Genomic DNA, 27143 nt, shown 5'->3' with positions numbered 1-27143 from the left:
AGTTACTGAGGCCAGTGGTGCTTTTCCCATATACTGTTCTATTTTAGGATACTCAAAATGATTAATTTCTCAGTTTTTTTCGGAGTTTTTATTTTTTGTTTGTTGTTTTTTGTTTTTTAGGTCAGGAGCCTTCCTTTAGTGTTTATCTGCAAGTCTAGAAGCACAGAAAAAAAGAAATGCTATCCCTGGCCCTGAAGTTGTATACAATCATGGTGAGCTCTGTTATTTAAAAAAATGAGGCCAGAGGTTCATTTGTTTAAGCATGGTATTCTCTGTGTATAATTCCATTTTTACTTAAATTTAATCCAAATGTTATCTTTGGAACCATATCTCACATTTAGGTATAACTGCTGGACCCTTAGAGAAGGCCTCGCCTAGGGAGCCTGGGTGGTTCATTAGTTAAGCGTTGGACTTTGGCTCAGTTCATGATATCATGGTTCATAAGTTGGAGCCATGTGTCAAGCTCTGTGCTAACAGCTCAGGCCTAGAGCCTGCTTCAGATTTTTTGTCTCTCTCTCTTTCTGCTCCTCCCCCACTTGCACTCTGTCTCTCTCTCAAAAGTAAATAAACTTTAAAAAATACTAAAAGAAAAGGCCTTGACTCACAAAACTGCTAAGTGGTAACATTCATCACAAGTAACAGAACACTTGATAATCACTTCTAAACAGTAAGATGACATTACTTCATGAGAAAACGATATAAGAGACTCCCAAGATTTATTCAGTAGTTCGTTGATATTATGAAGTTCATACTCTATTGTTATCTTTTTGTTCAGCTATTATTTTGTGTGTTGACTTTGGTTCTTTTTGCTTATTGCCTATGGATACAATGTGACTTTGACAGCCGTAAACATCATAGGACAATTCAATGAGGGAAGAATAGGAAAAAGAACTTTCAGTGAGATATTCCATTACTTTTTTTTTAATCAAAAGTAAATTTCAGATAATTTATCTAGATGATTTGCTGACTTGTCTATATCTCATTGATGAAAGCTGAGTACATGGTCATCTCAGATTCAAGGGAGGTAAAAAATTAGTTTTTTTTCCTCTTCTTTAGAAGTCTAAGTGAACAAGGAAGAAAAAGGTTGGAGCATCTTGTGAAAACCTCAGTTTTTGTAACATCAAACTTGAATCAGAGGTTATGAAATATAAAATTCACAACATATAAATTCTCTAACATGAGTTAGAGCATTTTCCTAATTATGATTTGAGAATCACACAATAGTTGCTTCATTTTGTTATTATAATGATTCAATGAGAGTTTCAGTGGTGTGTTTCTTTTCCTTTTTTTTTTTTAAGTTTTGTTAACTGTTTATTTTTGAGAGAGCGAGACAAAACGTGAGCAGGGGAGGGGCAGATAGAAAGGGAAACACAGAATCCGAAAGAGGCTCCACACTCCGAGCTGTCAGCACAGAGCCCAACACAGGCTCAAACTCATGAACTGCGAAATCATGACCTAAGCCAAATTTGGATGCATAACTGACTGAGCCACCCAGGCATTCCATAGTGGTCTGTTAATTTCCTTCAAAAACAGAGTGGGTGAGGAGAGTTAGTCATGTAATGACACATTTATACTATCAAGGTTTATTGATACAATTTGCTAAGGTTTAGCACAGATATTTTAACTAAAAAATAAGCTATTAGATGGAATCATGCTTAAAACAGGCTGGGGGACTGGAAGTAAGTGGAGTTAAAACTGGGTGATAGATTTCAAGAACACTGTAACTACCAATGAGCTATAATAAATTTACTCTTGCATCGCAAATAGCTAGTGTTTTAAAGGTTCTATTTCATAGCCACAAAACTGGTAACTAATAAAAATAAGGACAGCAAACACTATGTTTAACCATTATGCTCTGTCTCTTGAACACCGATCTCTAGAATCCACTTCTGTAACCTCACTAATTAACAGCAGCAGCTACAGGATGCCCTATGCTTAGGTATCTCAAGCCTGTGTCTGTCATTGTTGAACCAGCATGCTAGCTGCAAGGGAGTCTGGATTTTTTTTTTTCTTCCTTACTCCTGATGTCCTGAAAGCTACATAGAAGTGGTTTGGTTGAGGGACATAATCCAGAATAAATAAAGTCAGTTTAAGGATTAAGAAAAGCAGTATATTAGGGAAAAATCGATGAAGAAATAAAATTGGGTTCTCACTAAGTATGAATATATCCCAAAGAATCTTGTATGACCTGCCCAAATCAAATTACGAGTAAAAATTATTTCTTGGTTTTTTTTTTTTTGGTTGCATTGTGAAGATATTAAAAAGTCAATCAATTTGTATTTTGAACATAATATGAAAGCAGTAGTGGTTTGATATTTTTTTCTGTGAGACAGGAAAGTATTTTACAGTTTTATTAAAACAGTCATTTATCAAACTGATATTTTGCATATAACAAAAGACATTTCCATTTCTAGAAAATAAATTCTGTATATTTTCAACTCAATCATTACATTACACCTCTAGTGGTTCCTATGAATGATGTTGAAAGATACTTCTGTTCGTCTTTATGTAGTTAGATGACAAATGTTAGTTCTGCCTTGATGTTTCAGCATTACTTTTGCATTATTAGAGAGAGATTCATAACTCCCTAGACAACTAATGCAAAGCACCTCTTTAAAATCAGACAGCCATATAAATTCTAAATATTCCCCAAGCTTTTATAAAATTTGATTAAAGGATAACTCTGTCAGTGTGCACTGTTATACATTTTCCCCTTGAAGAAGTGAAAGAGAGTAGAGATATACAAAAGAAAACATGATTACAAGCGGAATACAGAAATGCATTCATAGAAATGACTGATATCAGTTTCCCTGAATTTAATATAGTAGGTAATATTGAATCCAATTTTATTAGTCGTGACTTTTTTAACATGTTTTTAAGAATTTATATGTCCTTCTCTCTCTGACCCTCTCTCTCTGCCCCTCCCTTGCTCATGCTCTCAAAATAAATAAATAGACATTAAAAAATAATTTGTATGTCCTTTGAGTTTATAAAAAGTTTCTAGATACAGGACAATACCTACAATCTTTTAAAAATTATATAAGTGCATTTAAAATCAAGCTATGTAAGTTGTCAGACTATCTTTTGAAGCATATCACATTAATGATAGCGTGTTATTAATAGAGAATTATTGAATGCCCTTCCAAAAACAATGTGTATAGAATCTAAATTTCATATATTTTTATAATTTTCTATTCTAAAATTGTTAAGTCCAGAATACATAATAACCACTACTACGCAAGTCTTAGTGATTCTACCTAATATTTTCTTAATATATGAAAAATTTCATATAAACTTCTGTATTCAGGTTAATTGAATTTTGTAAAAATTGAAAATCATATTTTTGATGTAGCTTTTAAGACATTAACATTTTTACTTAAAAATCAGAATGTATTAAGAAAAAATACCATGCAAAATTGCATAGAATAGTGTTTCCTTCCTATTATGAATGTATCACCAACTTACTAAGATATTTGTGTACACATGTTGATATATATGCACAAGGATGAAAATTATATTTTTTTCTGTAATGGAAGAAAATTTGGACAACTTCTAGACATGAAAATTTTGAATATTGTGATAACTTTGGAATATTTTTATTATTACATTCTCATTTTTAAAATGTATAAAGCCTCTAGCTTTTTAAAATGTTTGTTTTACATTTGAATAAAAAATTAAAGTGTGAATAAGGGAAGGGTCTTGAGTTTTCATTCTGATTCTGCTGTATGAAAAGCTGGAGAAGTAATTAAAATTTTTTGAGTACTAACATTTTAACGTATAAAATGAACTTATTCATTTGGAAATTTCTAGGGTAAATTGCTCTAAATATACTGTTTCTCTGTGTCCTATTGACATATCTCTGTGTATAGCTAAATTGTTTAAAGTCTATGGCAGTATTATAGGTGGATCTTCAAATTAAAAGCTACATTTAGAATTTGCACTGTGGTAATAAAAAATGCAAATAAAACACAAAACATTTACATTACTCCTCTTAGTTGCTAAATATAATGATGTTATGTGGAAAGTCTGGATGTTCCTGTCATCTGCTTTAGCTTATCACAATACATAGGGGTTATTTATCATCACTCCTTGGAGAAAATTTAGAACGCTTTTAAGCAGATAAATTTTTCATTTTAAGAGTGTCATCAAACATCTATTCATATTACTTAAAATGTCTAGGAATGTTTTAACAGTAATTCATCTTTTATTGACTTATGGACACTCTAAGCATTGCAGACTTTTATATACCACTTCATAAAGTTTATCTGTATTGTGCCTATAATCCAATTCGACTATAGTGTTTTTAGAATAAAAGGGCCAAACATGTTCCATTGTGTCTCATGTTATATTATTGTCCCCAGAATTAAACTTGTTTTTTAATTTTAGAAATGTATTTTATATATTATATTAAGGATATGTTTCTTTTTCCTTGTTGGTGTTTTCTTCAGTCATCCATAAAAGCCTACATTGATTTAAATCTTACTTCAGAGACCTAGGCATTATTTTAAATCTGTTTTTAGCATGATTTTGATTGTTAAAATACAGTTACTGAAAAGCAGAGGCAGTTATTTTTCCTTCTCTTTTTAAGTATGTTATTTTATACATATAATATTTATTTGAAGAACTTATGCTTAGGTAAATTCTGATTATTATTATTATTGAAGGCATTGATGTGTGAACTTAGCTCCTTCATGCCAAGTGCTATATTCATTAATTTTTAGACTAAATCATTTACATAGGGGTTCTCTGTCTCACTTAAAGTCACTTTTACTACTTTCTTGTAATCTAGCAAGTTGTTTAAAAGTTAACCCTTAATAAGTTTGCAGTACAGAGCACCTGGGTGGCTCAGTTCCTCGAGCGTCTGACTCTTGATTTGGGCTTAGCTTATGTTCCCAAGGCTGTGAGATCAAGCCCTGCATTGGGCTCCACCCTCAGCATGAAGCCTGTTTAAGATTCTCTCTCCCTCTCCCTCTGCCCTTTCCATGTGTGCATGCACATGCACTCACACTTTCTCTCTCTCTCTCAAAAATAAAAAAAAAAAAAAAACATGTATATAAAATAAAATAAATAAACTTTGTAGTACAAAGCGATCAAACATTTGGAGACACTTCTTTCATGAATATGAAAACAATGTGAGCAACAAAATAAATAAAATAGATTAGTATTATAATCCAATGTATAAAATAAATATGAATCCATAGTGATATAAGTAAATTATTGAGTGAATTTAATAATAGAGGAGAAAAAACAAATCTTTCATGAAGAATTTTAAACAATTCCTATAAATCCTCTATCCTCAAGAAGAGGGATCATAACCCAGCACTTTTGTTTTTTACATGTGAGCTATACATAGTGAAGGAGGGGCAGGAGGAAGAGGAGGAGGAGAAATTGTACAAGTAGCAGGAAGAGAAGGAGGAAAAGCAGCAGCACCTGTAACGCTTGGCTCTTATCTCACAGCTTAGACAAAAATCTTAGAGCTGGATCATAGGCCTAACTTAAAATCAATAGAGATAATACAAGAAAACAGGGGTATATCTTCACAATTCTGAGTTAGGCCGGATATCTTAGGACACAGAATGTATGAACCATATAAAACATTGATAAATTGGAATTTATAAAAATCAAAAATCCATGCTCATCAAAAAGCATAATCAATATGGTATCTAGTAGAAAATATTTGTAAGTCATATGTATGACTGGGAAGGAATTATATCCACAATATATTCTATTTTTTTAAGAGTATTTTGAGAGAGAGAGCATAAGCAGGGGAGGGGTGGAGAGAGGGAGAGAGAAAGAATCCCAAACAGGCTCCGCACTGTCAGTATGGAACCCAATGCGGGGCTCAAACTCACAAACTGTGAGATCATGACCTCAGCTGAAATCTAGCTTAACTAACTGAGCCACCTAGGCACCCCTCCACAATATATTTAAAAACTAAAAATCTGGACCTTAGAAACAAACAGGTGAATAAAAAAATTGTCAAACTATTTGAATAGGCACTTAAAAGAAGATATTAAAAAATCCAATAAGTATATTAACAATTCTCAACATCATTAGCAGGTAAATAAAAATAAATACAAAAATGGAATACTATGTAACCGCAAAAATAGCTAAAAGGAAATCAATTTAAAGCACCAAATATTCTCCCATATGTGGAGCACAAGGAATTCTAAAACTCTCAGTAGAAAATGGTACACTTCCTTTGAATCTTTTGGTGTTCCATCTCAGTTTTCTATGTGGGTTCATTTACCTCTGGCTGCAAAATACCCTATGCTATCTTTTTAATTTTTCTGAGAATGTCAATAATTCATGGTAATTCTATTTTATTTTAAAATAGAATAAGTTATCCTAGTGAATTATCATTTGGAAGTAATTTCCTATCAATACTTTGAGGATGTAATTTAGCTTATGTGACTAATATTTACAAGTTGACTAATATTTGATTCTTTGAAGGTAATCTGTCTTATTTTTATGGTTCCTTTTAAGTTCTCTTGACTTTGCTTTTCTGTAAAATAATTATGTGTGTCTAACAGTGGATTACTTTTTGTGGATTACTTTTTGCTTATACTGTTTGTGGGTTTTAGAATGTATTTAATACATCCCTTGATATCACCTATTAGTTTAGAAAGTTCTGAGTTCATTCTTTTCCAAATGTGACTGCTCTTTTCTCTCCCCCTCTCTCCTTCAATATATATTTTTATATTCTTTCTAAGCTTCCTTCTGGATATTTATTGCAAGTTTGTCTTCAAGTTTCAGTGAGCCTTCTTGCTCAACTATAGACCTTAACAGTTATTTCTTATCCCACCTTCTTAAGGCATTGACAATGAATGAAACATTTCAACTTCCAGACCAGAAAAACCCTGATAGCAATAAAATGCCTAGAGACACCCCACATGTGCCTTTCCTTGCCTGATCATGGGCTGAACATGTACCAGCCCCATCCCCAATCACATGCTCCCTGCTTGCCCTTTTGTATTGTATCCCTCTGAACCTCTTCCTCTAAAACTGTAGGTGTCCATCTTGTTGAAAGAGTGTTCGATTGTTACGTCTTGAGCCTGCCACTTGCTCTGGATGCCAGCACATGAAATAAATTTCTCGTTTCTCTTTTCCAAACCCTCATCTCTTGAGTTATTGGCTTCTCTTGCAATGGGTTACCCAAGGTTTTTTTTTTTTTTTTTTTAAACAGTGTTCACAAATTTATCTGGGAGCCATGCTTTCAATTTGCCCAGCCCCCTCAGGGTTTCTAGGGACAGAGTAATTGGTAGTGGCAGTGCGCCAAGGCTCACCCGTTCATTTCCTGAGTTAGCCATTGTGATAGATTGTTTGGTAACACAATACACTAATTCCCTTTTCAGGTCTTTCTAATCTCCTGCTAAATTCACCTATTGATTTTTTAATTTCTCCATTCTGTACTTGAGTTACACAATTTCTAGTTTTCTTTTGAAGTGTTCAATTTTGTTTATATTGCTCAATATATATTTTAAAGTATGTGTCTATTAACAAGAATAATTTTAATATTCCTGTGTGTTTCTGTTGTCTATTGGCTATGTTGATTTTCTTTTATTCTATCTTCTCACATTGATAATTATTTTTTTTATTTTGTATCAGACAGTGTGTTTATGGTATTAATTGTGGAAATATTTCAAGTCTGTGGATAATGTTATTTTCTTCCAAAGAGGGTTTATATATTTTTCTTCCACGTCACTGGGATTGTTAGTGGGCATTGCAGTTCCTTAAAAGTGGTTTCCTCCCTTATGTATCTTTTGGAATAATAATGACATGATAATAAGAAAAGGCTTTTGTGTAGTTCTTATTAGGTCCTAGGCACTCTTCTCAGCGCTTTAGAAATATTAACTTGTTTGAGGCACCTGTTTGGCTCAGTTGGTTAAATGTCCAACTCTTTATTTCAGTTCAGATCATGATCTCATGGTCGTAAGATCCAGCCTCCCATCAGGCTCCACACCCAGCCCAGAGTCTGCTTAAAATTCTCTCTCCCTCTCCCTCTCCCTCAGCCCCTCCCTTATTTGTTCTCACAAGCTTGCTCTCTCTCCCCCTCTCTCTCTCTCTCTCTCTCAAAAAAATAAGTAAATAAATAAAGGAAATATTAACTTGTTTAAACCTAACAATAGTCCTTATAGTCCTTTGTGGTAGGTAAAAAAAAAATTATATATATGTATACACACACACACACACACATTTTACAAAGAAGTAACTGAGACAAATGAAAATCTAATAATTTCCCCAAGATTAGTAGTAATTATTAGAACCACTATTCAGTTCAGGTCCCATGTTCTTAAAACTACTATGCAAATATGCTTTCCCATGAATGATAGTTGCCCTCATCAAAAACTAATCACCTTGTGAGGACCAATTCCTGGGAAGTTACTCTTCCTTGGAGCATTTACATTTTAAGATAAGATCACCAAGGGAAAACACAGTAGCATTTATTTCTAACCACAAACTGTCTTAGAAAACCTTTATAAAATACTAAAGTCAAGCAGTACCCTTCTGACCTCTGATGGGACGTCCCTTCTCTATTATAATTGTGAAATTTAAGACACTGGAAGGGAAATAATTATTTGGCAAAGGTTTTCCAGGCACATTACAATCATATATATGTAGCTAATACCTGTTAATGGAATTTATTATATGAAAGCAAATCTGATGAGTCATTCACATAGATTCTTACATTTAATCATTAAAGCAAATCTATAGTAAATATTATATCCATTTAGGCACATGAAAAAACTAAAGATAAAACATTGTGTGATTTATCCAAGTCCCCTAGTAAAGATATTTAGCATTAAAATTCAATTTTTAGCATTTTAACTCTAGAAACTGCATGTTAACCATGACACTGTACTACTTACATGACAGATATAGAGGTCTCTCCATATTCTCACTACATGGATGACAGTTACTGACAATAACATTTTGCTGAGTAATTGGTCTTAAATAATACAGTCTTTTTAATATGATAGTTTTTTTTTCCTTTCAGTACTATTGACAAAATAGAATAAATTAGGACTCTATGTTGTAAATTAATAATTAAAAGTACAATATCTATTACAATTGAGATGTCTCTCACTAGCCTGGTAAACAAGCAACTTTGCATCAAAATCCAATAATTTGAATATGTGAACCTTTGAAATGAAGAACCAATTAAATTTCTTATATAATCTGATACCATCTTGATTTCTGTTGATATCAGAAGCTTAAAAAATGTTTCCAATGAAGTGACAAAGATATATTTTTGTAAAGTTAATATTTCCTTTTTTTCCATGCAATAGCTGGGAAAGAATGCCTATTAGCACATATATTGTTTTATTTATCATGTATAGAAATTACTTATTATAAAGTTCTGATATGGACTTAAATATCATAAACAAAATAGTAGCCCAGAATTAGAATTTTGCATTTTTAATGGCTATACAAAATAGTTATTTCCCATTGAGTAGGTTCTATAAACCATATTTTTAATATTCCTATTCATGGTTAATGGGGTATATTTATTTGTGTTTTCTATAAAACATTTTCACTGAACACTTACTTTTAATGAATTGCATTATATTATACATATATGATTACAGATATGGTATACATATATATTTAGAAATATATAATAATTAGAAAACAATTACAAACATGATGAATATTAACCCAAATGACTCAATAATCACTCTAAATGTGTACATGGTTTAAATATATCAGAGAAGAATAGAATGGATACAAAAGCAACTCTGTATTGTCTATAAGAAACTGACTTTAGATAAAACGATATAGGTTAAGAGTAAAGGTCTGGAGAAAGATATGCCATGCTAAGCTGAATCAAAAGAAAGCTGAAAGAGCTATATCAGTTTCAGACAAAGCAACTGCCAAACAAAGAAGATTGCCAGGAATAAAGAAGGCCATTACATAATGATATAGAATGATAAAAGAGTTAATTCTCCAAGAATATAACAATTCTGAATATGTGTGCACTTAACACAGAGATTTTCAAAATACATGAGGAAAAAACTGATAATTTCTAAATCTGGTTATTCTAACAGTATAAAAATCATATTTCCAAATGTATATAAAATGTGATCATACCTTTACAAAGCAACTAATACTTTTTGCTTATTTATTACCTATATATTTCCATCATAGAACTACACAAATTTGACTTTTTATCCTAAATATCTAACAATGCCATTAATAATAAAAGAATATTATGATTGAATATACTAAAATGAAATATAATATCAACCAGTTTCTCTAGTTCTTAAAACTAGATCTCAGGATTATTTTATATTACTAAAATTATGGAATCCAAAAAAAACTTTGGGTATGTAATTATGTTTACCCTATTTACCATATTGACATTAAAATTAAGAGATTTAAAAAGTATTTAGTTATTCATTTATAAATGACAGTAATAAATCCTTCATACCCTTTAATAAAATGTTTATGAAAAACGACTGTATTTCCCCTCCCAAAGATAGCTGGATTTACAATATGCTTCTGCTTTTATTTTGTTGCTATGTTGATTAGGTTGAAGTATATTGAAGAAAATAACAGTTTCATAAAGATATATTTGGGAAATAGAAAAGTAATTTCATACTCTTCTCAGATAAGTGATAGTTTTAAAAAGGTTAATTGTGTAGAATCTGAAATCATATCCATGAACATTAAAATATGAAACTATCACTGCATGCTAAAATCTATCTTACATAACTTGATCCTTGAATGGATTTTTTTTTTCACCTATTCACAATTTTGTTAGATACAACAAAAAAAAAAACTGGTTGAAAAATGCCGGTTCTTTGAGGTATGCAGATATTCCAAGGGGTGCCACATTTTATTATAAAAAATATAAAGCAAAACAACATTCATCATTATCACCGCTGGAGATAGTTCTCAACTTCATGATGGCACCTAGAAAGTTATCAAATTTATATTTTTTCTTGAAATCTAATTCTTTGCAACAAATGATGAGTTAGTTTCTTGAAGTGTCATGTAGAAGACTATATCAGCCAAAACACAAATCTAAATAACCATAATCTGTCTGCTATTCATTGAAACAAAAATGTAGCTTCATGAAAAGAAAGTCTACTTATATATATAATACAAACAACAGAAATAGTTATGAACACTTTATCTTTTCATGAAACAGTATAACAAAGAGGTGTACTGAAGGATTAATAGTTATTAAAATTAATAATGTTAATGTTTCAGGGCATCTGGGAGGCTCAGTCAGCAATAACATCCAACTTCAACCAGGTCATGATCTCACAGTTCGTGAGTTCAAGCCCCGTTTTGGGCTCTATGCTGACACCTCAGAGCCTGGAGTCTGCTTGGGATTCTGTGTCCCTCTCTCTCTGTCCCTCCCCACCTCACACACTGTCTCCTTCTCAAAAAATAAATAAATGTTAAAAAAATTAAAAAAATAATGTTGATTTTCCATCAAGGATGTTTTTGATGTTCTTTATTTTTAATCTTCCTGCAATCACCTGGAAGTGAAAAAATACAATAACTACAAATACAATTTGGTGCCAATGCCTTGATTGTGCTAAAGTGCTAACAGTTTTTTTTTTTTTTAACATCTATTTATTATTGAGAGACTGAGAAAGACAGAGCATGAGCATGGGAGGGACAGAGAGAGGAGGAGACGTAGAATCCGAAGCAGGTTCCAGGCTCTGAGCTGCCAGCACAGAGCCTGACATGGGGCTCGAACTGACAAACCATGAGATCATGACCTGAGCCACAGTCGGATGCTAAACTGACTGAACCACTCAGGCACCACAAAATGCTAACAGTTTTATACACTATTCCTTTTGCATCCTCAATGAAAATGGCAACAGTGTTAAAAAGATGAAGTGTTAATGTGGTAGGTAGAATACTATCAAAGATATTGATGTCTCTATCCTCACAACCTATGAATATGTGGCATTACATGACAACAGATTGTGAATATGTTAAAGTTAATGGCCCTTGACCTGGAGAGATTATCCTAGGTTATTGGGTTGGCCCACTATAATCATCTGAGCCCTTAAAAGCAGAGAACCATGCCTAACTGCAGTGAGAGAGAGATGACAAAAAAAAAGGAGTAGGAGAGATTTGCATTGAGAAAGACACTCAACCCGCTATTACTTACTGAAGATTGAGTGAAAGGGCCATGAGCCAGGGAATGTACATAGTTTCTGGAAGCTGAAAATGGCTTAGTTGACAGCCAGCCAGAAAATGGAACTTCTCCTACAAGAACCTGAATTAGTAAGGAAACAGATTTTCCTAGAGAGCCTCCAGAAAAGATCAAAGTCATACTGGTAATTTTGATTTTAGTCTGGTACAACCCATGTCAGACTTCTCTGATCTACAGAACTGTGCATTATTTTGTGCTGTTTATATCTGTAGTAATTTGTGTGATAGCAACTAAAAATTAAAATTAAAAAAAATGCAATTATAAAATTTTTTTGGACCTCACAGTCCCCTGGAAAGTGACTCAGGAATCTCCAATAGTTCAAACATTGGGAATTGCTGTTCTAGATCTACAAATATCACCCCTTAGTAGAGTTAGTTGATGTATCCAAATTATTTCATATTGTAATTGAACTGAAATGGTTCACCACTTGCGGTACATTAAGTTGAGTACAGCCCTAGGAAGTACTGAAAGCAAAGAACTAAGAAGGCAGGGATGTAACTCTCAAAACAGTGTGTCCTCTAACCCAAACTTCAGGGCCCTTTTATACTGGCAGCCAGCAGTCTTTTGGTCAGTTATTCCTGCAGTTGGGAAGTGGTCATAGGAACTTACTAAAGCCTTTGTGATCTTTCAAGCATAACTTAAAAGGCATTTGTTTAACTCTGCAATTTCCCAGGAACGTGTATGATTTTCTTTGTTCCTGGACATCCGCTCTTGAGTAACTTTGGTGGTCTTCCCACGAATAGGGGGGGTCCTCAAATACTTGCGAAGCTGAAAAACAATATGCTGGGAACAGTTTATTTGTTTTAATTTCTCAGTGTGGTCCCTGATGACCTTATTCCTAAGTAACAAAATGCCTCTTAGTGCTAAGTTTTCCAATTTTTGTCTTTTGGACAGTGATATCAGAGTGTGTATTATTAAAACCAATTATTTTGTCATTTCAGATTAAAATAAATAAAAATAAAAATAAATAAATCAAAATGAAAAACAGCAAAAGTAGCTTAAATTGAAACATTTTCTCCCCACCAATCCTAACACATCTAAAGAAACTTAAACCATCCTGCATTGTGTTGCTCACATACTGCTCAATTACTAGTCATGCCAGAATTTATTAATAAGGAAAAAACATAGGATCAAAAACATAATTTCCAGTTCCAGGAAAGCACACTTCATTTTATATGCCTGAGTTTTCAGAGAAAAATCAATTCTACCAACAAATTATAAACCACTTGACTTTAATTATACTTAATTTTTTTTCCAGTACTATATTGATGGATATACTGTTGTTGAAAAGTTGAAACAATAATTTTGACAGGCGATTCAATATGTGACAATACAGAGTAAATGAACATGGAATCTAATTTTTTCTCGGGAAAATAATTTACTCCAACAAACATAGATTTTATATTTGAATATATGGGGAAATTAGTAAGGTGCAAGACAACAAAACCACAACAAATAAGTTGTTACAATCTTAATAATGATTTTCTTTAAAATTATAATATTGAAAGTATATAAAATAAATGTAAATTTAGATAACATATTTAATATTGAACCATATAAAATATGCTCTCAGAATTAAAATCAATAGCATTGCTCATAACATTCTTTTATAAGGAAAACATAAGCATCATAGAATAATAAAACACTAATGGCCATTTTAATGTAATAATGTCCAAATTTGTAAAGGATAGTAAATCTACCTATCAAACTAATGGCATAGTTACAAACTATTTGAGAACTTCATGTTGGTCCTTCACGACAGTCTTCTAGGTCTTTGCTAACTCAGCTCTTTTTCATCATTCAGTTTCAGTTTAAGTGTATTGTTCTCAAGAAGTCTTTTCCTAGTCATCTCTGACCCCCATACAATGTTCATCTGTATAAAGGGCTCTAATTTACATTATTTAAGCATTTGTTTATCCTCAGGACCCCCATGTGATAAGGAAGATTGCCCCCTTTTTAGAGCATTATCTTGGAAGTGCTTTTTATCATCCTGGCACATAGGAAATACTCCACAATATTCATTGGAAGAATGAATGATTAGGCAATGCTCAGCCCACTTAAATAACTCAAAACCAGCTTTCATGTATTTCTGGTCCCCAGAGAGATTTACAGTAGTGTTATGGGAAGCTTAGAAGAGCAGCGTAAGAAGTGTGGCTACAAACAATTGGGAACAGTATTTGTTCTTGTGGGAGCAAGATGATGTTAGAAACTCTAAAACTTTTTCTACAAAGAGAATAAAATCTGTATATGAAAATGTCAGATATTTACTTGAGCGATATCAAAGTGATATCTTTCTATGCCTACCAGAGAAATTTGCATAATGTCCTCTTGGGCCTGCAGGGCTACACAATGACCAGAATGCACTTTGGCCAGCCATATTGGAGGAAATTAAAGGAACAAACCTGACCTCTTAAACTCAAAAGTAATGTATTGGCAGGAGAGGAAATGGGAAGTTTAACTTGTTAATTTGTACCATGTTCCCAGCGTCTCACCAGGAAAGTATTTTTCACATCATCTGGTGAAATAAAATTAAATCACTATTTTACAGATGAGGATGCTGTAAGTCATTCAGTAATTTCTCCAAGACTATCGTTAGGTAATTAAAAATTAGGGTATGAACCTAGAACTCTTAAGCTACCCAGTCTATGATGTTTCTACTACAGTGTCTTGAAATTTGGGAAATTTAGAGTTATATTCATTGATTCAATGTTGAAAAACAATTTCAGTATTATCATCTTCCCTACCACCAAAGAATTTTGTGCCCTGTTAAGACAAAAAAAAAACAGTAAAATAGAAGTTTTAACACAGCTTTAAGCTTTATAGCTTAAAAGGTGTTTAACCTGGTGAGAAAACATTTTTGAGCATCAAGATAATTATTGGCAGATTTGTAAATGACTGGTGACAACAGGGATGTGAGGAGGGTTGATAGGCCTCAGAATCACCCCCAGAGTTAGCATTAGAAGCAACAGAATAATAGAAGGTTGCAAAGACTGCTTGAGGATGCCAACAGGTAGAGACCTAAACCAGGAAATAAGAGTAAGGAAAAGAGGGCAAGAGAAACATAGATGTGCTTTTTCTTCCTTTCAAAGGTTTTAGCTGAATTGATTCACTTTTCTCTGGCACAACTCCCTTATGGCCATGAATGCTGTTTACTGATATGAGTGAAAGTATGGTTTGGTCTTTACTAAGGAGAATAAAAACTATTAAAGTAGACCTACAGTTAATTTGTCAGTTAATTTGTCTCCAGAATTTTCTATTGGTGTGAAGAATACACTTTGCCATCATCAGCAAGTGTTTCAGTGGCATTTCAGGAAAACATTATCCACTGGAAGGGATAAGCTAAGCCAGTGGTTCTCAATTTTTTTAATCTAACATTTTTCAGAAATAATTGTGTTTTGATCCTCAAGCAGATGCAAATTTTGATACACATGACAGGTGACAATAGACTCTTTTACTGGTATTATAAGTGTTAGGGAACTTGAGGCCTGCACTTGTGTCCTCCTAAAGCCCCATAAACTACTGAAAACATCTGGTCTAATTCAGTCTTCCAGTTTACATATGATAGAGTTGAGGCCTAGAGAGATGTAATTCCTTGTCCAGGGTTCAAAGATGGTTAAAATAGAGCTGGAGTCCTGGTCTCATACTTTCATTAGCAAAAGGATACCAATTTTCAACATGCCTTCCTCCTGTAGACTTGATTTCCAATCCCATTCCCAGTAACTCTGAAGTCCTGAGTTAGTTCTGTGCTTTGAGGAAATGTGGAGGTCTTTATGCTGATTCTAACATCCATAAATATGACATATTTATTACCCAACATGCTGAATTCAGAAGTGATTTTGTACAAGCCTTTCACACAGACTTATATCCATAAATTGCTTTCTGTTATTATTTAAATGTTTCAAGTATGTATGTGCTGTTTCCCACAGTTAATGAGAATTTTCCTTCAGGGGAGAGCCACATATTAAAATCATATAAAGAAAAAAAGTGATACAATTATATGTGGGCCCTTGTTTACATAACATCTTTTGAGGGCAAGACAAATTGCAGAGTAAGGGGCTTTTAGTGGCTGTCAGCTAACCTGCAGTACTATGCCATAGAAAAGATTGCCTATTTGTATCTTGTACAGGGTGTTTTTCGGAGTACAGATGTTTCCATTACTTTTGTATATCATCGCCCTATTTGTGATCTTTATCGCTTCCTTATTTTTTGGTTGTGAAAGCTAGGGTTATAGATAATCATAATCTCTCAAAGAAATATTAAAATATATATTCTAATATTATATGGCTTACTCTTTAAAATGTATCTTGCTGACTTCCATATGAATATAGGATTATATATACATATGTATATGTGTGTATGTATGTATATATATACATACATATATATATATATATATGTATATATATATATATATACATATATATATATATATATATATATATGACTGACCTAGAAGACCACTTCAAATCAGAATCAACATGCTTAAACTCTTTCGGGGAAAAATGTGAGTTCTGATGTTCACATTTAAAACAATTTTGAGAATTTGTCATGTTTTTCATCCATTAACATATGGTTTCAATTATGTATAGTACAATATTTAGATATGCTTGTAATCAGTTATTTGTAAATGTATACAAATATCAGTTACTGCTGGTCAGTATAAATGGTGTCTACTTTGTTAACTTATGTGTGTGGTTTGGAACCAGTGTTGCTAAAGGAACAACAACAAAAAACTGCTATTACGTACTGGGAAAGGTACAGATGTGTGAATTCTTTGATTTTAGTGATTGACAGAACAGAGACAAATCAGTTGTGTAATAGACACAAGGATATTGTTTACAGTTGGCAAAGAGTGCAAAGGATATTCTGGTTGGATATAATTTGGCCTGTTGTTTTTGATTCCAGTTTCGCTTCCTTTCCCTTAACTTGCTTATTAAGAGTGGTGCTACAAATCACAGAAGAATAGAGTTGAAGAAGTTAAAGTGTTAGAGAGATTTCCTGAAACTTGTGCTTTGGGTGTAAAATTTAAGTAGCTGTCATTGGCTCAGCCTTGAAAAATTTTGAAAAATCTATGAGGGAGAAAGAATACAAGAAAGATATAAATTTGGAATATAGTATTAGGATACTGATTTAATATGAGCATGAAGCAGCTCTAAATTTTGGCGAATTTCATCATGACATTAAGGACTGGAATACCATGTGGGAATTTCTGCCTGTCCCTCCTACCTCTGATCATGGATGGAAAAAGAAATCAGAAAATGCATTTATGCACCACCGGTTGAGATAGTTTTAAGAGAGACTATGTGTATATGTGGTGTATATGTGGTTGTGTTTGTATGAGTGTATACACACGCAATGTATATATGTGTGTACTGTATACTTAAAATATGTAAACTAATCATTGATACAGGTAAAAGCCAAATAAGAAAAACAAAACAATTTGAAGTATGATAACTGGATTGATAATGTGCTACAAAGAAGCAAACATTTTAAGCTACTTTGCGAGGAAGAACTGTATTGCATTTGAAATAGAACCAAATGTCATTGACGGTAATATAAGAAAGAACCATCACTGGCAGATCTAAATTACCTCTGAGATCTTGGGTATTTGTAGTTCTAATTTTTATGATTATGCTGGTCTACAGAAATTATTTTTGTAGCATATACATTCTCCATAGTTACAAATATTGAATGGGTTTTATCATATTTAAGATTATTTAAAAAAACATTCTAATAATCTAAAGGGATCTCATCTTTCAATATAAAGATAGCAGTTGGAATTATGGTGTTGAAATATTGTTTAGTTTATTTCAGAAATATGTATAGTGATTAAATAGATAATATACTAACAGTGCTAATATTTATTTCACAATTATAGTATGTTACTTTTGTATTCTTCTGGTTTTACATTTGTATGTGACAGTTGACTCTGTAACATCCAAAAGTAGCCTCTTTTCTTGTAAATGAAAAGTTTTTTAAAAGTTGTTTGTAAATTATTTTCAATATACAACAATAAAAATTAAGTCTAATTTGCAAATTTTATGCTTTTTTTTTGTTTGAGTATAGTTGACACACAATGTTATATTAGTTTCAGTATACACACAGTGATTCAGTACCCCTATATTTTATGCAGTGCCCATCACTAGTGTACCCATGATGCTGATGCTGTTACAGTTATCATTGACTATACTCCCTATGCTTTACCTTTTGTTTCCATGACTTATTCATTCTATAACTGGAAGCTTATATCTCCTGCTCCCTTTCGTTCATTTTGTCCATCCCCCCCACCTCCTTCCATCTGGCAGCCATCAGTTTGTATTTATAGGTCTGATTCTGCTTTTTCTTTGTTTGTTTATTCATTTGTTTTGTTTTTTTAGATTTTACATATGAATGAAATCTGTGGTATTTGTCTTTCTCAGTCTGACTTATTAACCAGAAGCATTTTGCCTCAGAAATGGGAAACTCAGGCATACCTAGTTTTATTGTGCTTCACAAATACTGCATGTTTTTTTGCAAATTGAAGGTTTGTGACAACCCTGCATAGAGCAAGTCTATCAGCACCATTTTCCAACAGCATTTGCTCACTTTCTGTCTTTCCGTCATTCTTACAATATTTCAAGCTTTTAAATTACTATATGTATGTTGATCTGTAATCTTTATTATGACTCACTGAAACCCCAGGTGATGGTTAACTTTTTAGCAATAAAGTAATTTTTAATTTAAGTACACTACACTTTTTTGAGACAATGCTTTTGCACACTTAATAGACAAGAGTATAGAGTAAACGTAAATTAAAATTTTTTTAATGTTTATTTTTGAGTGAGCGAGAGAGTGTGAGTGGGGGAGGGGCAGAGAGAGGGAGACACAGAATCTGAGGCAGGCTCCAGATTCTGAGCTGTCAGCACAGAGCCTGATGTGGGGCTCGAACCCAGAAACCACAAGATCACGACCTGAGCTGAAGTCAGACGCTTAACTGACTGAGCCATCCAGGCACCACACATAAACATAACTTTTATATGCACTGGGAAGCCACAAATTCATTTGACTCACAATACTGTGATTTACTTTGTTGTGGTAATCTAGAACCAAACCCAAAATATCTCCGAGGTGTGCCTGTACTTAGCCCTAAATTCAATACTACTCTGGTAGTCACTAATAAATTTTAAACACAAAACCTGAAAGGTCAATTTTTTTTCTTGTAACTTTATCCCAGAAAAAATCTCAGAAACAATTGAATCCAAAAATCATCACTCACTTAGGTAAAATTCACAATGTGTGGATCCAGTAAAAAATTATCAGATGAGCTCTATAGAAGCTGGGAAATATTACCTAAAATGATGATGAAAAATCACTATCAACCCAGACTGAAGCACATGTTTGAATTACCCACACAAAGACATGAAAAAAGTTATAATAACTATATATGATGTTAAAAAATTAGTTGTAATTTTAATTCCAGTTAGCTAACATACAGTGAAGTATTAGCTTCGGGTGTACAGCATAGTGATTCAACACTTCCATGCATCACGCAGTGCACGTCATGGCAAGTACACTCCTGAATCCCTGTCATGTATTTAACCCATCCCTCCTGCCTGCCTTATGGTGATCAACAGTTTGTTCTCTATATTAAGAGTCTGTTTCTTGGTTTGCCTTTCCATCTCTTTTTTATTTATCCCTTTGCTTGTTTATTTCTTAAATTCTACATATGAGTGAAGCCATATGGTATCTGTCTTTCTCTGACTTATTTCACTTATCATAATACCCTAACTTCATTCATGTCATTGCAAATGGTAAGATTTCAGTTTTTTAAATGGCTGAGTAATATTCCAGTGTATGTATATACTACATCTTCATTATTCATTTATCAGTCGATGGACACTTGGGCTATTTCCATAACTTGGCTATTGTAGATAATGCTGTTGTAAACATAGGGATGCATGTATCCCATTGAATTAGTATTTTTGTATTCTGTGGGTAAATACCTACTAGTGAAATTGCTGAATTGTAGGGTAGGTCTATTCTTCATTTTCTGAGGAACCTGCATACTTTTTTCCAGAGTGACTGCACCAGTTTGCATTCCCACCAACAGGGCAAAAGAGTTGCTTTTTCTTCACCTCCTCGCCAACACCTGTTGTTTCTATTGTTGTTGATTTTAACCACTCTAAAGGGTGTGAGGTGATATCTCATTTTGGTTTGCATTGCTCTAATGATGAGTGACGTTGAACATCTCTTTGTGTGTCTGTTGGCAATCTGTATGTTTTCTTTGGAAAACTGTCTATTCATGTCTTCTGCCCATTTTTTAATTGGATTATTTTATTAGTGTTAAGCTTTATAAGTTCTTTAAATATTTTGGATATAACCCTCCATCAGATATGTTATTTGCAAATATATTTTCCCATTCAGTAGGTTGCCTTTTAGTTTTATTGATTGTACCCTTCACTGTGCAGAAGATTTTTATCTCGATGAAGTCCTCCTAGGTTATTTTTGCTTTTATTTCCCTTGCCACAAGAGACATATGTAGAAAGAAGTAGGGCCAATGTCAAAGAGGATGCTGCCTGTGTTCTCCTCTATGATTTTTATGGTTTGAGATCTCACTTTTAGGTCGTTAGTCCATTTTGGGTTTATTTTTTTTCATGGTGTAAGAAAATGGTTCAGTTTCATTCTTTTGCATGTTGCTAGCCAGTTTTCCCAACATCATTTTTTGAAGATACACTCTTTTTGCAATTGGATATTTTTTTCTGCTTTATCAAAGAATAGTTTACCATATAGTTGTGGGTTCATATCTGGTTTTTTAGTTTTCCATTGATCCATGTGTCTGTGTGTGCAACTACCATACTGTTTTGGCCATTACACTTTGCAATATAACTTGAATTCTGGTGATGCCTCCAGCTTTGCTTTCCTCAAAATTGCATTGGCTATTTGGAGTCTTTTGGGATTCCATACAAATTTTGGGATTGTTTGTTCTAGCTCTGTGTAATGCTATTGGTATTTTGGTAAGGATTTGCATTAAATGTGTAGATTGCTTTGGATAGTATAAGACATTTTTAAAATATTTGCTGTTCCATCCATGAGCAGGGAATGTCTTTCCATTTCTTTGTGTCATCTTCCATTTTTTTCATCGGTGTTTTATAGTTTTTTAAAGTATAAGTCTTTCACCTCCTTGTTTAGGTTTATTTCTAGGTATTTTATTGTTTGTGGTGCAAATGCAAATGGGATTGATTCCTCAGTTTGCCTTTCTGCTGCGTCGTTATTGGTGTACAGAAATGCAACAGATTTCTGCACATTGATTTTGTATCCTGTGACTTTATTGAATTAGTGTATCAGTTGTAGCAGTTTTATGGTGGAGTCTTTAGGTTTTTTCTCTATGTATAATTATTAGGTCATCTGCAAATAGTGAAATGTTGACTTTGTGTCCATTTGGATACTTTTTTATTTCTTTTTGTTGTCTGCTGTTGCTGGGACTTGCCATAGTATGTTAAATAACAGTGGTGTGAGTGGACATCCCTATCTTGTTCCTTACCATAGAGGATAAGCTTTCAGTGTTTCCCCATTGAAAATGGTATTAGCTGTAGGTTTTTCATATGTAGTCTTTAGTAAGTTGAGGAATCTGCTCCTGGTTTCATTGATCTGTTCTATTGTTTCTTAGTTTCTATTTCATTTATTTCTGCTCTAATATTTATTATTTCCTTCCTTCTGGTGGCATTAAGCTTCACTTGTTGTTCTTTTTGTAGCTCCTTTAGGTACAAAGTTAGGTTATTTATTTGAGATTTTTCTTGCTTCTTAAGGTACTACTACATACGTCCCTCTTAGGATTGCTTTTGCTGCAGCCCAAATATTTTAGACCATGATGTTTTCATTTTCATTAGTTTGCATGTAATTTTTTAATTTCTTCTTTGATTTCCTGATTGACCCATTCATTCATTGTTTAGCAGATTTTTTCTTGTGGTTGATGTCTACTTTAATAATGTTGTAGTTAGAGTGCATGCTGTGATTTTAATCTTTCTGTATTGGTTGTGACCCAATATGTGATCTATTCTGTAGAATGTCCCATGTGCCCTTGAAAAGAATGTGTATTCTGCATTTTAAGATGGAATGTTTTGAATATATCTGTTAAGTCTATCTGGTCCAGTATGTCACTCAAACCCAGTGTTTGCTTGTTTATTTTCTGTTTTGATGATCTCTCTATTCATGTAAGTGAAGTGTTAAAGTCCTCTATTATTATTGCATTATTATCTTTTTTTTAATTTTTTTTAACGTTTATTTATTTTTGAGACAGAGAGAGACAGAGCGTCAATGGGGGAGGGTCAGAGAGAGGGAGACACAGAATCTGAAACAGGCTCCAGGCTGTGAGCTGTCAGCACAGAGCCTGATGCGGGGCTCGATCTCACGGACCGTGAGATTGTGACCTGAGCCGAAGTCAGCCGCTCAACCGACTGAGCCACCCAGGCGACCCTATTGCATTATTATCAGTTAGTTCCTTTATGTTCATTATTAATTGTTTTATATATTTGAGTGTCTCATGTTGGGTTCATAAATATTTACAATTGCTATATCTGTTGTTGTATTATCTACTTTATTATTATATAGGACCCTTCCTTGTCATTTGCTACAGTCTTTGTTGTAAAGTCTATAGTGTCTACGTAAATATCGCTACACCAGCTTCTTTTGACATCCATTTGCATGATAAATATTTCTGCATCCCATCACTTCAATCTGGAGGTGTCTTTATGACCAAAATAAATCTTTTGTAGGCAGCATAAGGATAGGCAATTTTTTTTTAAATCATTCTTTCACTTTATGTCTTTTGATTGGAGAGTTTAGCCATTTTCATTCAGAGTAATTACTGATAGGTATGTATTTATTGCTATTTTATTACTTGTTTGTCATTGTTTTGGGAGACTTTCTATGATCCTTTCTTGTCTTTATCACTTTTGGTCCCTCCTTTCCACTCAAAGAGACCCCTTTAATATTTCTTACAGGGCTAGTTTAGTGTTCCTGAACTCCATTAGCTTTTCGTTGTCTGGGAAACTCTTTATCTCTACTTCTATTCTGAATGATAGCCTTGCTGGATGGAGTATTCTTGGTTTCAGATTTTTCTTGTTCAGCCCTTTGAATATATCATGCCACTCCCTTCTGCCTTGCCAGGTTTCTGTTGAGAAATCTCCTGCTAGGCTATGGGTTTCCCTTTGAAAGATACTGTTTTCTGTGTATTTCTGCTTTTCATTTTTTTTCTTTATTTTTATGTTTTGCAAATATGATTACAATACAACTTGGTGTTGGCCTGATTTTGTTGATTTTGATGAGAGTTTTCTGTAACTCCTGTATCTGGATATCTATTTTCTTCTCCAGATTAAGCAAGTTCTGCCCCCTTTTCTCTCTCTTCTACTTCTTGATCTCCTATAATATGAATGTTCTTATGTTTGATGGAGTCACTGAGTTCCCTAATCTATTGTTGTGTTACATAACTCTTCTTTCTGTCTTTCATTCAGCTTGATCACTTTCTATTACTTTGTCTTCTAGACCACTAATTCATTCCTTTACTTATCCCACCTTGCAGTTCATTCCATCAAGTGTGTTTCTCATTTTTTCTTTTTATTGAGCCCTTTATCTCTGATTCTTTTTTATCTCTTTTATCTCTGTGGTAAGTGTCTCACTGGTGTCTTTATTCTTTTATTGAGCCCTTGAGTATCCTTAAGATTTTTCATTTAAATTCTCCATTAGGTATGTTATTTGTATCTGTTTCAATTAGACCTGGCCTTATCTTAATCTTTCCCTGGGATAAATGTCTTTGTCTTGTTATTTTGTCTGTCTCTGCTTTCTTCTTTATGTTAGAAAAGACAGGTGTGTCTCCTGATCCTGAAAGTAATGGCTTTATGAGGAAGACGTTAGTCATGTGCTGTGCAGGGTGTGACACTTCAGGAAGTATCTCTGGTGGGTGCTGCATGTGCTCCCTGTTGTGTTTTGGCTGTTCTATCCTTCAGGCCAGTCATCTGCAAAACGCTTCATGCTTGCTGGGGGAAGTGTCTGGTCCTTGGTCTGAATGTGGCAAGTTTTAACTAGGTGTGCTCTGGTCTACTTATGAAATGAGACCTGATACTACTTCCACTAGGCCCTGCAGAACTCTCTGGTCAGGAGACGTGGTGTGGGCAGGGGTTTATGCCAATCTTTTGGGGAGTGGCCCACCACCCTGGGACTGAGGCAAGTGTGACTTAGAAGAGCAGGTGCACCAGAGTGCAGGGGGTGGGGCTTGGTGTGTGAAGTTTAGCAGCCAGTGTTGGGGCTGTGCTGCTTCCCACAGATGGCTCTGTGTTAATGCACAGGGGTGGGGGAGGGATATGCTTGCTGGGGGAGGCCAGCTCCTTTGTTCCCCAAGAAGTGAATGCTACCTCTCAGAGATGGGCTCTGAGAAGAGTGAATAATCTCCTCACTGTGTGCCCTTGGCACTCTCCAGATCACTGTTTCCATGCTGTCTTCCCCTGGGTTGCTTGCCTGCCTTCTCTCAAGGATCAGTGCAGTGCCCTCTGGGCTCTATCCCAGGCAACCCCGCTGACCTTTAAAACTCCAGATTTTAAGCCTTTCTGTTTAAAGAACTCATGAAATTCACCCCCTCTTGTTTTCCAAGTCAGTGGCTTTGGTTCTTTCCATGCATTCCCCTGTGTGCTCCTCTGGCTCTCACCTTTCTCTGTGACCACAGCTTCTTCCCCTCTGTAGCACTTGGGATCCCTTTCTGCCCTAAACCAAATCTCCACACTTTCTGCTTTCTTCAATGTGGCCTCTTTTCCTCCATTAGTTGTGGAGTTTGTTCTGTTAGTCTTCAGATATATTTATGACATATTTAGGATGATTTGATACCTATCTAGTGGTGTTCATGGGAGGAGCCAAGCCTAGAGTCCTCCTACTCTGCTGCCATTTTACTCTCCACTGAATATATCAAAATTTTAAGTAGGTGATATTATAGATTTTGGATACTAATCCTTTATCCAATATGTCATTTGCAAATACTTCTCCCATTCCATCCGTTGTCTTTTAGTTTTGTTGATTGTTTCCTTCACTGTGCAGAAGCTTTTTATCATGATAAGGCCCCAGTTGTTCACTTTTGCTTTTATTTCCCTTGCCTCTGGAGACATGTGAAGTAAGAAGTCGCTGCAGCCAAGGTCAAAGAGGTTGCTGCCTGTTTTCTCCTCTAGGGTTTTGATGGCTTCCTGTGTCACATTTGTTTGTTTGTTTCATCATTTTGAATTTATTTTCATGTATGGTGTAAGAAAATGGTCCAGTTTCATTCTTCTGCATGTCGCTTCCATTTTAAGTATTCATATGTACGTATTTGTGTATATTTACTTACATATAGATGATTTAGATAGTCCCATATAACTTATTTTCAATTAAAATATAATAATTAGTTCAAATGCCTCAGTGTTGGCAGATTATTGCATCAAATATTGATATTATTGATTAGTAACACCACTAACGTCAATAATGACAATAGCTACATTTAGTTTCCACAATAACCCCAGAAACATGACATTACTGTTTTAAATTTTATTACTATGAGTCTTAGATTAAGTACACTCTCAGAAATTAGGGAGTGGAAAGAATTGAAGACCATCCTATATTCTTATGAAATGTTTCCCTATTATTAAGATTTTTTTGATGCCCTAGAGAAAATAGAATTTCCCCAAAGAATCTCTCTGTTTAAGTCACAGAAAAATTTCCAGGTACATGCCTTCTCTTGCCATTTTTCTCTTTTCATTCACTGTCATGCTGAGTCAGAGGCATCTTTTAGAGAAGCCAGGTGGAATTCTTATTGCTTATTTCTCAGCTGCGGGCTATGCTGTATCCCACTGGAATTAATTGACACCCTTCATCATCTTCAAAGCAGTAGTACCCCAATGCTGATTCTTCAGGTCCTCCAGTCTCCAAAGTTCTAGAGAAGCAGTAAGACATGATAAACATATCACTGTACCATCTTCATATCTACAAGATGAGGAAACCATAGTAAATGCCCAGACCACTGTAGCTATCTGAAAAAAAATTACATTATATGCAACCATTATATATTTATCCCTCCAAATTTAACATATAATAATGCCTATAATTTTCTCAGATCCTCAAAATTATTTTTGACACATAGGCCTTTTAATGTTATGTAGCAGAATTTTATTTCATATTTTATGTTTTATTTATGAATTCATTAAATGTCTCTTTAGAGTTAAATTTCATATATTTAACCTAAAAATAGATGCTACATACTATATAGAAACTAGGTTTTGCTCTTAATGTTTCCCAAATATTTATTTATGCAATATTAATTTAAAGTAAATTTTCCCATTATCTTTGATGACTTATTATTATATTTGGAATTATTATACATTACAAATTATTATTACATTGATATTTGTATGCTTTTAGTTTATTTTGTGTTGCATGTGCGTTTCAATTCTTATAGCTTAAAAACCTATAGTTTTTGTGCATCTAAAAATATATGAGGATAGATCTCATGTTGCATTTTTTAATATAGTACAATAAACAAAACACACACAAAAAAAGCATATATCTTTATATTTGTAGTATTGGACTCCTTCATTTACTCCTTCTTCTACTTTCTCCTTATTAAAAGCCATCAGTTTTCATTTTCATCTAAACTTTCAAATTGTTTTCTAAAATTATTTTGAAAAAGAGAAAGTATATTTAAAAAATTAGACTTTTCAACAAATATGCTTTAGGCCATTATACAATTATTAACATATTTGAAACTCAAAGAAGGAAAATGTTAGTTTAGAATGTCATGCAAAACTATTTTTAGTTGTGCAGTTAAACTTACCAGACATGGCAGAAATCCCTGCCTCATTTATTAAAAAATGTGAATTTGCTGGCTTTTAATCTTTCTTTCATAATCAAATGAAGTATATGGGAAAAATTTAGTACAGTTTTTGGTCCATATTAAATGGTAATCATTCTTATT

The sequence above is a fragment of the Acinonyx jubatus genome, chromosome D4 (assembly GCF_027475565.1).
Source record: "Acinonyx jubatus isolate Ajub_Pintada_27869175 chromosome D4, VMU_Ajub_asm_v1.0, whole genome shotgun sequence".
Taxonomy (NCBI): Eukaryota; Metazoa; Chordata; class Mammalia; order Carnivora; family Felidae; genus Acinonyx; species Acinonyx jubatus.
This window is presented reverse-complemented; position numbering follows the sequence as displayed.